A 12,416-nucleotide genomic window follows, 5' to 3' on the forward strand; every position below is an offset into this window, starting at 1 on the left:
TAGCTGAAGACAAAACTCAAGAGGAGATCGGACAATTCGCTCAGCTGCACCTAGTCTGTGGAATGCTCTCCCAGAGCACACGAGAACGCCACAGACTGTGGAAGCTTCGTAAAACTTATTTATTTACTGGACTTTCAAAGTCGGCAAAATCCAGAGTCGCTCAGATTTATTTGCCACATCTGATTCTCTTGCAGGAATAATATCATAATAAAGTTGAACACTGTACGTGGGAGTATTTTCTTGTAGGCCAAAATATAAATATGAGATAACAAAGCTGATTGTTCAGTAATAACAACTTCTGCTCTGACCAAGATTCGAACCCAGGACAAAAAACTGACAACAACAAACAATACACTAACCATTACACCACCAAGATGTATCTACGTGGGCCCATATAACATGGACCAGTGTGGGCGCTGATCGCCGCCTACAGGCCAAAGAGAAGTAACACATGCTCCAACACGTTAAAAACAAGGTGATACCGCGCTGAAAATGAAAACGGATCACCGTAAAGGCTGACACTTAAGGGCTGTCTGTCTCATTCTGCCGGCCTTTGGCTCTGCGGGATGCCAGCTCTCAGCTCTCTGCTGCGGGCTGCCTCGTAGTCCTCCTTACTGTGTAACTCATTTTAGTAGTAGAAAGATCAAATCATCTTCCAGTACAGCAAATACCTCCCATTTAGACAGATGATGGAATTATTAACTATTAACAAATGTGACCTAAATGCAACTGCGCAGAATTAATATTGAAGTATTTTCTTTTACAAGTTTGCTTCAGGTCTAAACTCCTGCTTGCTTATATTCACTTTTGTCATGATGCTGGATGAATGGTGCAACTGTGCAAACAAACAGTCAACAGAGCAGATCATCAAACTAATCAGCAGCGCTTCTGATGTGATTGTTAGAGGGGAGGAGCCAACCAGGTACGAGCAAAAATCTGGTGATGTGCGCGTCAATCAAAACAACATCAAAACATGACGAACAGCAGTGTCTGAAGTATCGTGTATTGGCTTTATGATATCGTAGATCCTACAGACCCCAACCTATCATATAAATACAATAATTATGGTATGTCTGGCAACACTGGCGCCAAATTCTCCGGAGCACAGATTGTCCAAACAATGTAGCGGGATCATCTGCATGCAATGATCCCCAAGCAGGCGTGTCATCATGAATCATGTGAGTTGGGTGCGTGTCTTGTGTCTTGACCTCCGCTGAACCCCTGAGACTGACTCACCGAACACCTAGAGTTCCATTGAATCCAGGCTAAGAAACCCTGTCCTAGACCAACAAGCCAAAAAGACTCCATTAATATGAGAAAAAAACTATCCCTTTTTTTCCTCCTCCCATTTCTTCCAACTGGACTCCTTTTAGGCTCTACATGTCTTTCATTCTATCTTTGGTCATAATCAGAGCAGCTTATTTGCCCTGCTCTTGCAAAACATGCGGAAAACAGCAACTTTTCTGAAGATAGGATCCCATAATGCACCTCTCAATGACATTCATTAGCTAACCCCCCAGTCCCCCCTCCATTTACACATGCTGCACCCATCTTTTCTACATCCTCGACCCCCTTCTTCTTTGTGTTATGACATGAATGCACTTTGATGCCTAATAAGTGGCTCTGTCCTTTTTGACATGAGCAGCCTGTGCCTGCCCTGTTCAGCCAGTAATTAGCCTGAGCTCCTTACTTAGCAGCGATGCACAAATTAGACCACTCCACGTCTATTTCTCCGCTCCTCAACTTATGGGTACTATGTGTTCTTTTCTCCTCTCCATTTTTTAAATAAATCTCACATCTTTCAAACCTTTTCTCACTCTCTGTCTCTCTCTCTCGAGTGAGGCGGTGTGTGAGTGGGAGCTGGGCAATTGTCAGACTTACTGACTTTTTTCCAAACTTTTTCGCTGTGGTGTTTTTGTAGTTTTGTTCATCGGTGGGGTGTGTAAATAGGTCGGGTATGGGGGTTTGTTTGTTGCATCGGTATGCTGTTTACCGACTAAACACAGAAGCACGACCTGAAGATTGCCACTGCTTCTCGGTTTTCCGGTAATAAATGTACGATTGTTGTGGCCACTGTAGTAGGTGCACAAAGCATCAAGTCCGCCGCCAGGATGAGCGGCTCAGTGGTGATCTTCCTCGACAGCATTGACAAAATTAGTTTCGTAGTTCAAAGCGGTGTCGTCAGTAACGACTCCTTCGTTCCTGTGTCTCCTCTGCCGCAGCCCGCTGAGAAAGTGACTTTGTCAAATATTCCACCGTTTATCATTGACGAACTGCTGAGTTGAGTCCAGGCACAGCAAAATTGTCTTACTATTCACGAAGTTACCATCGGGAAGTAAACAGCCAGAGAGGACCTCAACCTGGTCCTCAACCTAAAAGTTGATGATTTTTATTATATTCTTTTTGTAATATCTGAGACATCATGGTTCACCAAGTGCTTTGGTTGTGGGAGAGGACACCTTATCATGCCCTGAGACGTTCACACATTACCAAGGGGAACACCTTGAGGAGGAGGCAGCTAAACAGGCTGAAGGTGAACCAGAAGCAGAAGCAGATGAACAGGAGCAGGGTGGTGGTGGTGGTGGTGGTGGTGCTGAGCAGCAAGCAGTGGGTGGAGTGGAACCACAGCATGGTCGGGGACAAGGTGCTGTTCTGGGTGAACAGGCACAGGGGCCTGACCAAGCAAACATCTCATCAGCCCCTGAGGAACAGGTTGTGGTAATGGAGCATGTGACTGTTGAGCGGACAACAAGCTGTTCTGCCACTGAGATGCTTGCTGACACTGAGTCAATGATTGGTGAATCTAAAAGCTGTAAAAAGGCAACAACTGGAAAAATAAAGTGTAATTCGAGTGTGAGCAGCTCCCAAGAACAACAAGGGTCTGTGAAGAAGGTCAGAGGGTGGCTGAGGAAAACCAATATGACTGAGTTAGACCTCAGTGAGGACGAGGGCTCTACCCCTGGTGGTGACACTGACATCTCAGACTGCAACTTCTTTCAGTTACAGCTTAGAAACCAAAAGAGTACAGTGTGGAACGCGTTAGTGTTTACGGAGAACAAAAAACATGAAGCATGTGAAAATTGAGGACTATTTTTATTTTTTTTTAGGAGTTGCTCGCAAGGTCTGTCTGCATCCAAATGAAGAGCACTTGTACAGGGGGTTACACTGGCCAGGAGTATTACAGGCTGAAAAAGATTGCCTTTGAACTAAGACAGGATCTTCTTAATAAAGATGATGATGGTGTCTTTTAATTACTCTTTGATTGGCCTTAAAATGTGTTTCTGCTCTGCACTGATTTTTATCATCTTTTATCATGGTTCACTTTTAATTTTGTACCTTAAACCTGAATGGGGCCAGAGATTTAAAAAAAGGATGATTTTGTGTGAGCTGAACCACGTTGATGTGATGTTTGTTCAGGAGACACAGAGTGACAGCAGCAATGAGGTAGACTGGACCAGGGAGTGGCCTGGGCAGGTGGTGGCGTGGGTATATTGTTCCCTCGATCCTGCTCTCCAGTGTCTCTCACCGCGTCTGAAATCATCCCTGGCACACTATTGGTGGTGCAGGCCATGGTTTCAAACAACAGTTTGGCTTTGGTGAATATTTATGCTCCTACTATAGGTGCAAAGAGACTCCTGCTTCTTAATAAAGTAAAGACTGTTTTAATGCATTTTAATTCTGAGGATTATTTGTTTTTAGGCGGTGATTTTAACTGCAGTGAAAATGATAATCTGGATAGAAACCACATGTCACATGTCATGTTTTTTTCACATACAGCATAGGATTATTTTAAGTTATTTTGGGAGAATTTTAGAACCAGAAAGTCTGAGACAGTGGTGGGATTGTGGAAAAGTTGAGATAAAACCGTTTTGTTTACAATACACTCTCAATTTCACAAGGGACATTACCAGGTCAATGAAGGATCTAGAGATTAATATTGTGAAATTACAGAATTTGGTGGAGTCTACAGGAAACAGGGTCACATTGATGTTCTTAAATACAAAAAGGCAGCTCTTGCCAGCCTATTGGACACCAGAACACAGGGGGCGCTGGTCCGATCTAGGTTTCAGAGTGAGACTGATATGGACGCCCCTTCCAGATTTTTTTCAGTTTGGAAAAATGTAATGGTCATTCCACAGCCTACGATCTGCTGCAGGACACGGCCTGGAGGAGCCTGGTGACATCAGGAGAAGGGCTGTGGAGTTCTACAGGGACCTTGAGTACGCTGAGGATGAGGAGAGCAGAGACTTCTTCTTTGGGGATCTTCAATGCTCTGGATACAGACATTTCTCTGCAGGAACTGTCTACAGCCTTGCAGGGCATTAAAGGAGGGAGAGCTCCAGGGCTGGACGGACTCACCATGGAGTTTTACAAGGCATTCTGGTGCGACCTTGGAGCGGACTTTCTCCCTGTTGTTCATGAGAGTCTGGAAGGGAACATCTTGCCTCTCAGCTGCAGACGGGTTGTCCTGACGTTGCTGCCCAAGAAGGGTGAACTTCAGAATATCAAGAACTGGCATCCTGTCTCACTGCTGTGTACCGACTACAAGATCCTGTCCAAGACTATGGCTAACAGGCTGCGGAAGGTGATGGACCAGATCATCCATCAGGACCAGACATACTGTGTGCCTGGTAGGCTAATCACTGATAATGTGATCTTAATACAAGATGTTTTGGATATCTCTGGTTCATTGGGTAAACTTAGGTAAACTTGGGTCTGATTTCGCTTGACCAAGAAAAAGCTTTTGACCAAGTTGAGCATCCATACCTCTTGAAAACTCTAGAGAGGTTTGGTCTCAGCTATGGACTCATTGCTATGATCAGGGTTTTGTACATAGACGTCTTTAATATAAAATCTGGTCCTCCATTGATTGTTTTTACCCAACTGTGCTTTACGTCTTGTTTTATCAGCCTATGCAGATGAAGTTGTTGTTCTTGTCAGAACACATGACATACACTTTAGAAGAAACTGTGAGACTGTGTAGTACCTACTCCTGACTTCCTGAGACTGCTCCAGTGTGTTTTGAGAAAAAAGCGAGTCTTCATTGCAAGCAGATAAGCATGAATTTGCATCAATTGAGCGTGTATCAGCTGTAGGCCTGTTTCTTCATTGCGTGCATGTAAATATGTGTGTGCTTGCGGTACCGTCTTCTATGTCACGGGAAAAGGAACTGTGACCTTCGCCCCTTCTCCAATCATCAGTCCAACATTAGCGCCAGAGTGGGTGGAACCTGACGTAGGAATGGACGGTTCTTTTTTGATGACAGACCTTTCCTCCTGGATCCTCGCATGCAGCTCTATTGGGTCAATCACGTCTGAATCCTCTCCTGTTGTTTCAACCAGTGTCTGTGGCAGAGCACGTCTCCAGGGATGGTAAATGTAGCTCACTCTGCTGTTTCTCTTTTCCTTTTTTTCCTTTGCTGAAGATTGTAATAAGCAGGTGTCTGTGTCAGACAAACACGCTTGTATAATAGTTTCACAGCCTCTGAAGCATCAGAGAGCAGTCATTTCTTGGTGGTGTAGAGCATGTAATAGCTGGTTAGTCTGCCCAGAACGTGATGGTTGCAGACGTCGTGGGAGTCGGTGAGGCATCCATGCTGTGATCTGTGTCCTCCAGCTGCTGCGGTATCAGAGCTTCCACCCCGGCTTCCGGGTTGTTGTTCAGGCGCTTCTTCTCCTTTGGTTCTTCTGCTGACGGTGGGAAAGGAGTCCAGATCCATATTTACCCTCCTCGTGCTCAGTTCTGCATTAGGATAGAGAGCAGAAACAATGGAAGCTTTTGCTCTTGACATGATGTGTGTGTGTGTATGTGTGTGTGTGTTGTGGAACAGTGCGAACAATTCTTCCCCAGAGTTGTTATCTCTTTTCCTTCCGTTATTCTCATCTCTCTCTCCTTTTTTTTTCTTTTACAGGTTTTGTTTTCATAGTTTTGCTTTTTGAAATCTCTTCTTTTTTGTCTCTAATTTTTCTCTTAAAGTATGTATGTCCTTTACACTAGGCGATTCTCCTTTTGAACCCATAAACAGTTGCCCACTCATGGAAACATGAAACGCACTAATAACCATATTTACTCGTCATTAATTTTGCAAGGTTGCTGTCTGGTGGTGAAGACTCAGATTGCCCCGAACCCGTCTTTCAGAGTTCAGTGGTTTCCTGTCTTTGATTTGTTTTTTTTGTGCCGCCTGGAACATTCCCAAAATTCCTTTTTATCGGACGTCTCAGTAAAAAGGGAAGCAACTAGATCTGACGACAGAGTCTTTCCCGAAGTATTTTCTGAACGTCAGACCCTTCCAAGACCTGGGTCCATCGTAAACAAACTCTGCAAACTCGCTCTGTCTTTCAGAAGCAGTGTTTTATATATGGTCCCCCACTTGTGGTGTGGACCACGCACAGATCAAAAATCTTGTCTGTACCATCAGAACGGAGGAAAACTGGGTTCCATGAGCCAACTCTTAGCAACCATCGTCTTACCACCCAGAGCAGACTTTGACCTAATTGAGATAATGTATTATTGTGTTTTTTTTTTTATTTTAATCTAATACATTTTCCTAATCAAATTTAATGTTTCAACCAAATAGATTTTTTTCCAACCAATAAAAAGGTTTCAGCCAAATTAAAAATAAAAAGTTTTCTGTAAGTGGTGACCCACAACATGTCATTGCTGACAGGCTGGGTTGGTTATTCACGGATCAGTACTGTATATGTCAACAATACTTGCGTATTTAGGATACAGAATGAATACCTGAACCAAACACATATATACTATATATCTGTGAAAATCAGACAAAAGTTACTTTTTTTCTCAGATGACGTAGTCAAAACTTTTTGTGACGTCCTATGTTGCATCTTTAACTGCTTTTGTAATCAACCTTCCCTGAAGGATAGTATGATTTAGGAAACAGCCTTGCCTCCCAGTCCTCGGCCTCCTTATGTGCCCCCCAAATAGATATGTAAATGGGTTTGTGCCCTTAGGCCCTTTGTTTGGTATGCTTGCAGTGGATAGGCCTGGCAAGTGCTTGTCCTTTGTCCTCCCTCCCATGCTTCAAAATACATGCAGGGTTCAGCTGCTATGGATTGTCTGTTGATGAAAGGCATCTTGTGTACCCTTATGAATATAAGACACTGTTTGTGCACGAATCTGTTTGTGATAGGTTGATGAAAATGACAAAAACAAACAAAAAACAGTAAGTGCACACAGTGTTCTACTGGTACTCATTTAGCCTTGTAAACACATCACCTTTCATCTCTACACGTAACAGTCCCCAGCCTAGTTTAGCTAGCTTATCAAGAATAAATCAAAATCCTAATACTGTTTTATTTTGGTCACAGTGGTTCTGCAAGCATAGATGCAATATCATCTCCAATTACACGAGCGAGAATCTCAGATTGTTAATTGAAGAGGTTGAATCACTACACATCAGGGATTTAATTCAGAGCAATTTAGGCCACTTTAATGGAAATGGCTAAATAACTGGATAAATAAAAAAAGGCATTATGAAGGGATTTTATATTTAAAAGCACCCGGCAATCAGGTGAAATCATGACAGTTATGAGTTTCGCAGGCATACAACATCCAAGCTTTTTGCTGTAATGGGCAGCGCTATTATGAGCATTAGCCCAATTCCCTCACAAATTCAGTACTCGGTGGTGAGATGGGTCAGAAGCACATACACATATACAGATGCACACAAACACATCCCTCTGTGCCAGGTCTGGTTGGGTGCTGCATCGGTGCTGGGAGTGTTTGCAGGTTGACTATTGAGGAGAGGCAAGGGGGCAAAAGGGACGTGCTGGCATAATGCTTTTACTAATAACTGTTTATTATTGTTGGTTCCCCAGGGAGAGCACTTTATGGAAATGGCTGTATATGAAGGGCAGAGGTGTGAGAAGGCCACAGGGAAAATTAGCTTTTTAGACTCCCCCATGTCCTAGTAGCTTTGTACCTTACATGTATCTGCTTGTTGTGTTACCTTGAGAAATCACAGATGGATACATGTGTTGGGTTATTATGCAAAAAATAAAGTAAATTATGAAAAACAAACAAAGATATTTGAATTCACTCTGGGCGCAAATGATCTGTTAGACACAACAAATTCTACCCCGACTTGAGTTATGTACTGTATTTCCAGTTCAAACCTCAGGAGACATTGAACCCTGCACAGCAAATGTTAACACACCCACAATTGCCCTGTTTCATACTTTGGCAAAGTGCAAAGTATTTGCATACGTTAATCAACTACTTTTGCTTTTACTGATATAAAATGACAACTGCACTGCATTAATGGTTATTCTGGGCTTGTTAGGACCCAATTCATCTTAACAGTTGCAGTAGCCAATGAGACTATATTTTAAGCAGGCTTAACTGAGTATGAACCCATGTACAGTAATGCACCTGGAAACGTGCTGTATAAATCCCTACAACAAAATCAACAATTGATGTAAGTTAGATCTTTTAGAAAACCTTATACTAAACTAAATAGAAAATTCAAGATGTTCTGACTGCAGATTAGATTAGAAGAAGTCCATATCCTCATTCTACAGTAGATGGTTTTCAAGGATTTTAATGCCAATTTCTCACCTTGGTGGCAAATGGAAGCTCCATGCATCATACAGTAGGATAGTAATTAAACAAACAGAAAAAAAAAATCTGCTCCAAATTTTGCATTAAGTAATATTCCCAATTCTGTCACGTGACCTCCTTGGCAGGTTTCTTTCTCAAGGTGCATGCGTTGTAATAGGGTTATAGATGGTGTGCTATGAGTCTGAGCTAATCTCCACCTACTGTACCGTTCGTAAGATGTAACACATGCTGTGTCAGCAAAAAAAAAAGACAAGCAAACTTGGCCAAAATGCAAAGTAGAAAGTGACATAAATAAGTGCTACCCATGTTAAAGACTTTCCACTCTGTAGATTTGAATTTGAAGCTGGCAAAAAAAAAGAAAAACACATTCTTATCTATATATTAAAACATAATATGCCACTAAAATACGGATGGGGTATCCACAGCAGACGTACACTAGTCTGAAATTCACCAAGCAAGCCTCAGCCCAGCAGACACACAACCGACCATCAATGTTAATATATGGTTGAAAAAATGTCAGTTATTGTTGTGACGTTGATGTAACATTGAAACAATGTTTGATCAACGTTGAGTCAACGTTGCTCCTTCAACGCTGATTCACCCTTCAACACCTTTCAACCTTTCAACACATGATCCAATGGTCATTACACCATAATATGACGTTGATTCAACTATGAACGTTGAAATGCCTCCTGGGATTAGTCATCGTTGATGCCTCAAACAGATATATAAGACCAGGAGGGATACGTATATGAGCATGTTTATGTTAGATGTAATGTTTGTAGTCATTATGTAATATTTCTCATGTAGGAAACCAGTAAGAAAAGTGTTTGGAGGCAGGGGGGAAACACAGTGTCAGCAACGTACTGTACATGTCATGAGCAAAGCTCTTGGTTTGGACTCATCTACACACCACGGCAATAATTTTCTGTTGGAATAAATTGCAATGTTGGATATTGTCTTACTGCCTATTTGCTTATAAGAATTAAAAAAATAACTTTCGAGCAGACAAAAACAAATTTTGACAGACAATCTTTATAGACTTTATATTGCTTTGTCTAGTTTTTCACACAGGGGCATTTCCAGGAGCCAGAATAGATCTACCTGGCAGGACACCCTGATCATTTAATGAATATGTCTTGAAGTATTTATTTAGAAGATTTATTCAAGCCTTGCATTGCAAGAATAAAAAAAGACAAGAACAACATTTGTCAAGTCTAATCACTTTTGCAGAGTTTGGGTGCATGTGTTTTTGTGTGCGTGTGTGATTTATATGACATGGTTGGATAAGCCTGTTGACCTAAGAAGAAAAGGGGTTTGGCCTCCAGAGGAACCTGGACTCTAAACCCTACTGGTTTTGGCCAAAGGATGTGTTTGTCTTTGGCTTGTCTGCCGGTGCTGTTCTGTGGTGGGGAATCTACATAGAACCTGAGCCAGCAATGATCCAGTCTGGACCCAGCTGGACCACAGTAGGATGATGAAATACCAAACACATGGCTATGGTTATGTATATGTCTCAGTCTTGCCTGTCTTCATGTGCCCATCCAATAGAGAGATACAGTACTCTTTATAACTTCAGACTTGACTAGACATTCTCAGTTATATTGAGTGCACTGTTAGAATGAACATATCAAACACAGCCTATTCACTAAATATTAAGGTTAAATTTCAGTACATATCAAGGCAGGTTCTTACTGTATCTGTGGATAAGGAATAGTCAAGAGGTCAAACTGTATATAAAAACGCTGTCATGTGCCAGAACAAAAGGGTGCATGAGATCCAGCAGTAACACACCACCAGTCTCTCTGACCCACGCCAAGATGCATTTGCAATCTCTGATCACTGTTTGCAACAACTTACATTCATCAAATGATAAACAGATGACTCTTTTTACTCTTCCATCTACCCATCAATTTGATTTCTAGTAGTTGACCAAATTTTTTAAGGTGCTTCTACTATTTGAACTTCAGGCTGTAGAAAGATGTGATGTTTTCTGTTTCTAAAGGATTAAAGACACATGAGAAGCCAACAAGGTGACATCAGAGTAACAATATCATGTGATGCCAGCACGGCTCTCTCTGCCACAGCCACTGCTCACTGACACCGTGGACATTCGGCAGCAGCTACAAAGGTGAAGCTTGGCAAAAAAAAGGCTACAGGACAAAAGAACAGAAGTCGTCCATCCTGATTTCTCATCCACTGTTTGAGTTAAAAGTTGGAAAGCAAGCTTGAGGTCGGTGAACATTGTTCAGCCTCAGACGTCCATGTGAGAGAAAAGGTGGACGATGAAGACATCTGCATCAGAACCCTGAGTGGGGCCTCAAAGACATTAAAGGTAGGACTGCAGTTCCCAAAATAAGAACAAAGAACTAGAAATGACATAAGCTGTTTATACGTGCACGGTTTAGGCAGGTTTCACATTGCTTCAACTCTGTTGGGTGAGTTGGAATGCCATCAGCTGTAATTACAATGATCCAGAAAAATAACCTTAGTCTGAACAAACTGTAATTTAGACAGGCTCGCTTTGTGGCTTGTAGCATCCAGTGTTTCAGTAGATTGATGGTGTCTATAGTAACGTCATCTATGGCTCCCTTTCAGAGGGCATTGTTGTTCAAATGGTCTGTGGTCAGATTTAGTTGTCATGACCAGTGGTTTACATGCTCTATATCTAAATCACATAGAAGTCGTTCACCAGTCTCCACCCCATTGACATCTGTCCACAAAAGGACCCACGTCCTGCTCTCTACTGTATCTCCATCATGGCTTACAGGAGGGATGTGTGGAACTTTAGAATAAACATCAAAAATCTTTTTGTTTGTAGTAAAAGAAATCGCAAGGGCAGACCTGTGTTCATCTCAAAACAGGGAAGTTAAGGTCAGTTTGTCAGTGTGTGGGAAATCATAACTCTTCAAACTTATCAACAAGACCAGAAGTCACGTGCTGTACGGGACAGGTCAGATGCATCTCTGGAGGTTGTATCACATGGGGAAACAACCTGCATGAGGGCCTCAGTTACATTACATTTTTTGTCTCCTGCTGTCTTGCATTTAATAGTCATTAATAGTCTGTTTCACTTTTTTTAGTCTTTTTTTTCTGTCTGTTTTTGTTGTCCTACTGTACAGTCTGTTATTTTCTTCTATAGTCTGGCCAGACAAACCTACAGTATAGTGTGCACGAATCCTTTTAGAAACATGGAGGATTTTATTACTAACTTTTTTTTTATTACTAAAGTTGTCATTTAGCTTTTTGTAATAACCTTAAAATCACTCTGTGGGATGTTTTGAGCAAAAAGCAGATAAGCACGAATTTGGATAAATTGAGTGTGTATCAGCTGTAAGTGTGTTTCTTCATTACGTGCATGGAAATGTGTGTGTGTGTGTGTGTTTGCGGTACCGTCTTCTACGTCATGTGAAAAGGAACCGTGACCTTCCTCCTTCCCCAACCATCAGTCTGACGTGAGCGCCAGAGTGAGTGGAGCCTGACGTAGCAGGAACAGTTGTTCTTCCAATGCGATGACAGACCTTTCCTGGGTCCTCGGATGCAGCTCTATTGGGCCAGTCACGTCTAAAGTCTCTCCTTTTGTTTCACCACATCACGTCTCCAAGGAAGGCAGATGTAGCTCACTTTGCTGTTTCTCTTTCCTTGTTTTCCTTTGCTGAACATTGTCAAAAGCAGGTGTCTGTGTCAGACACACACTTTTGTATGACTCTGAAGCTTCAGAGACAGTCCTTTCATGCTGGTGTAGGGCTTGTAGTAGCTGGTTCATCTGATGAGCCCAGAACGTGATGGCTGCAGACGTTGTGGGAGTCGGTGAGGCATCCATGCTGTGGTCTGTG

This window comes from Betta splendens, chromosome 15 (genome assembly GCF_900634795.4).
Source record: "Betta splendens chromosome 15, fBetSpl5.4, whole genome shotgun sequence".
Taxonomy (NCBI): Eukaryota; Metazoa; Chordata; class Actinopteri; order Anabantiformes; family Osphronemidae; genus Betta; species Betta splendens.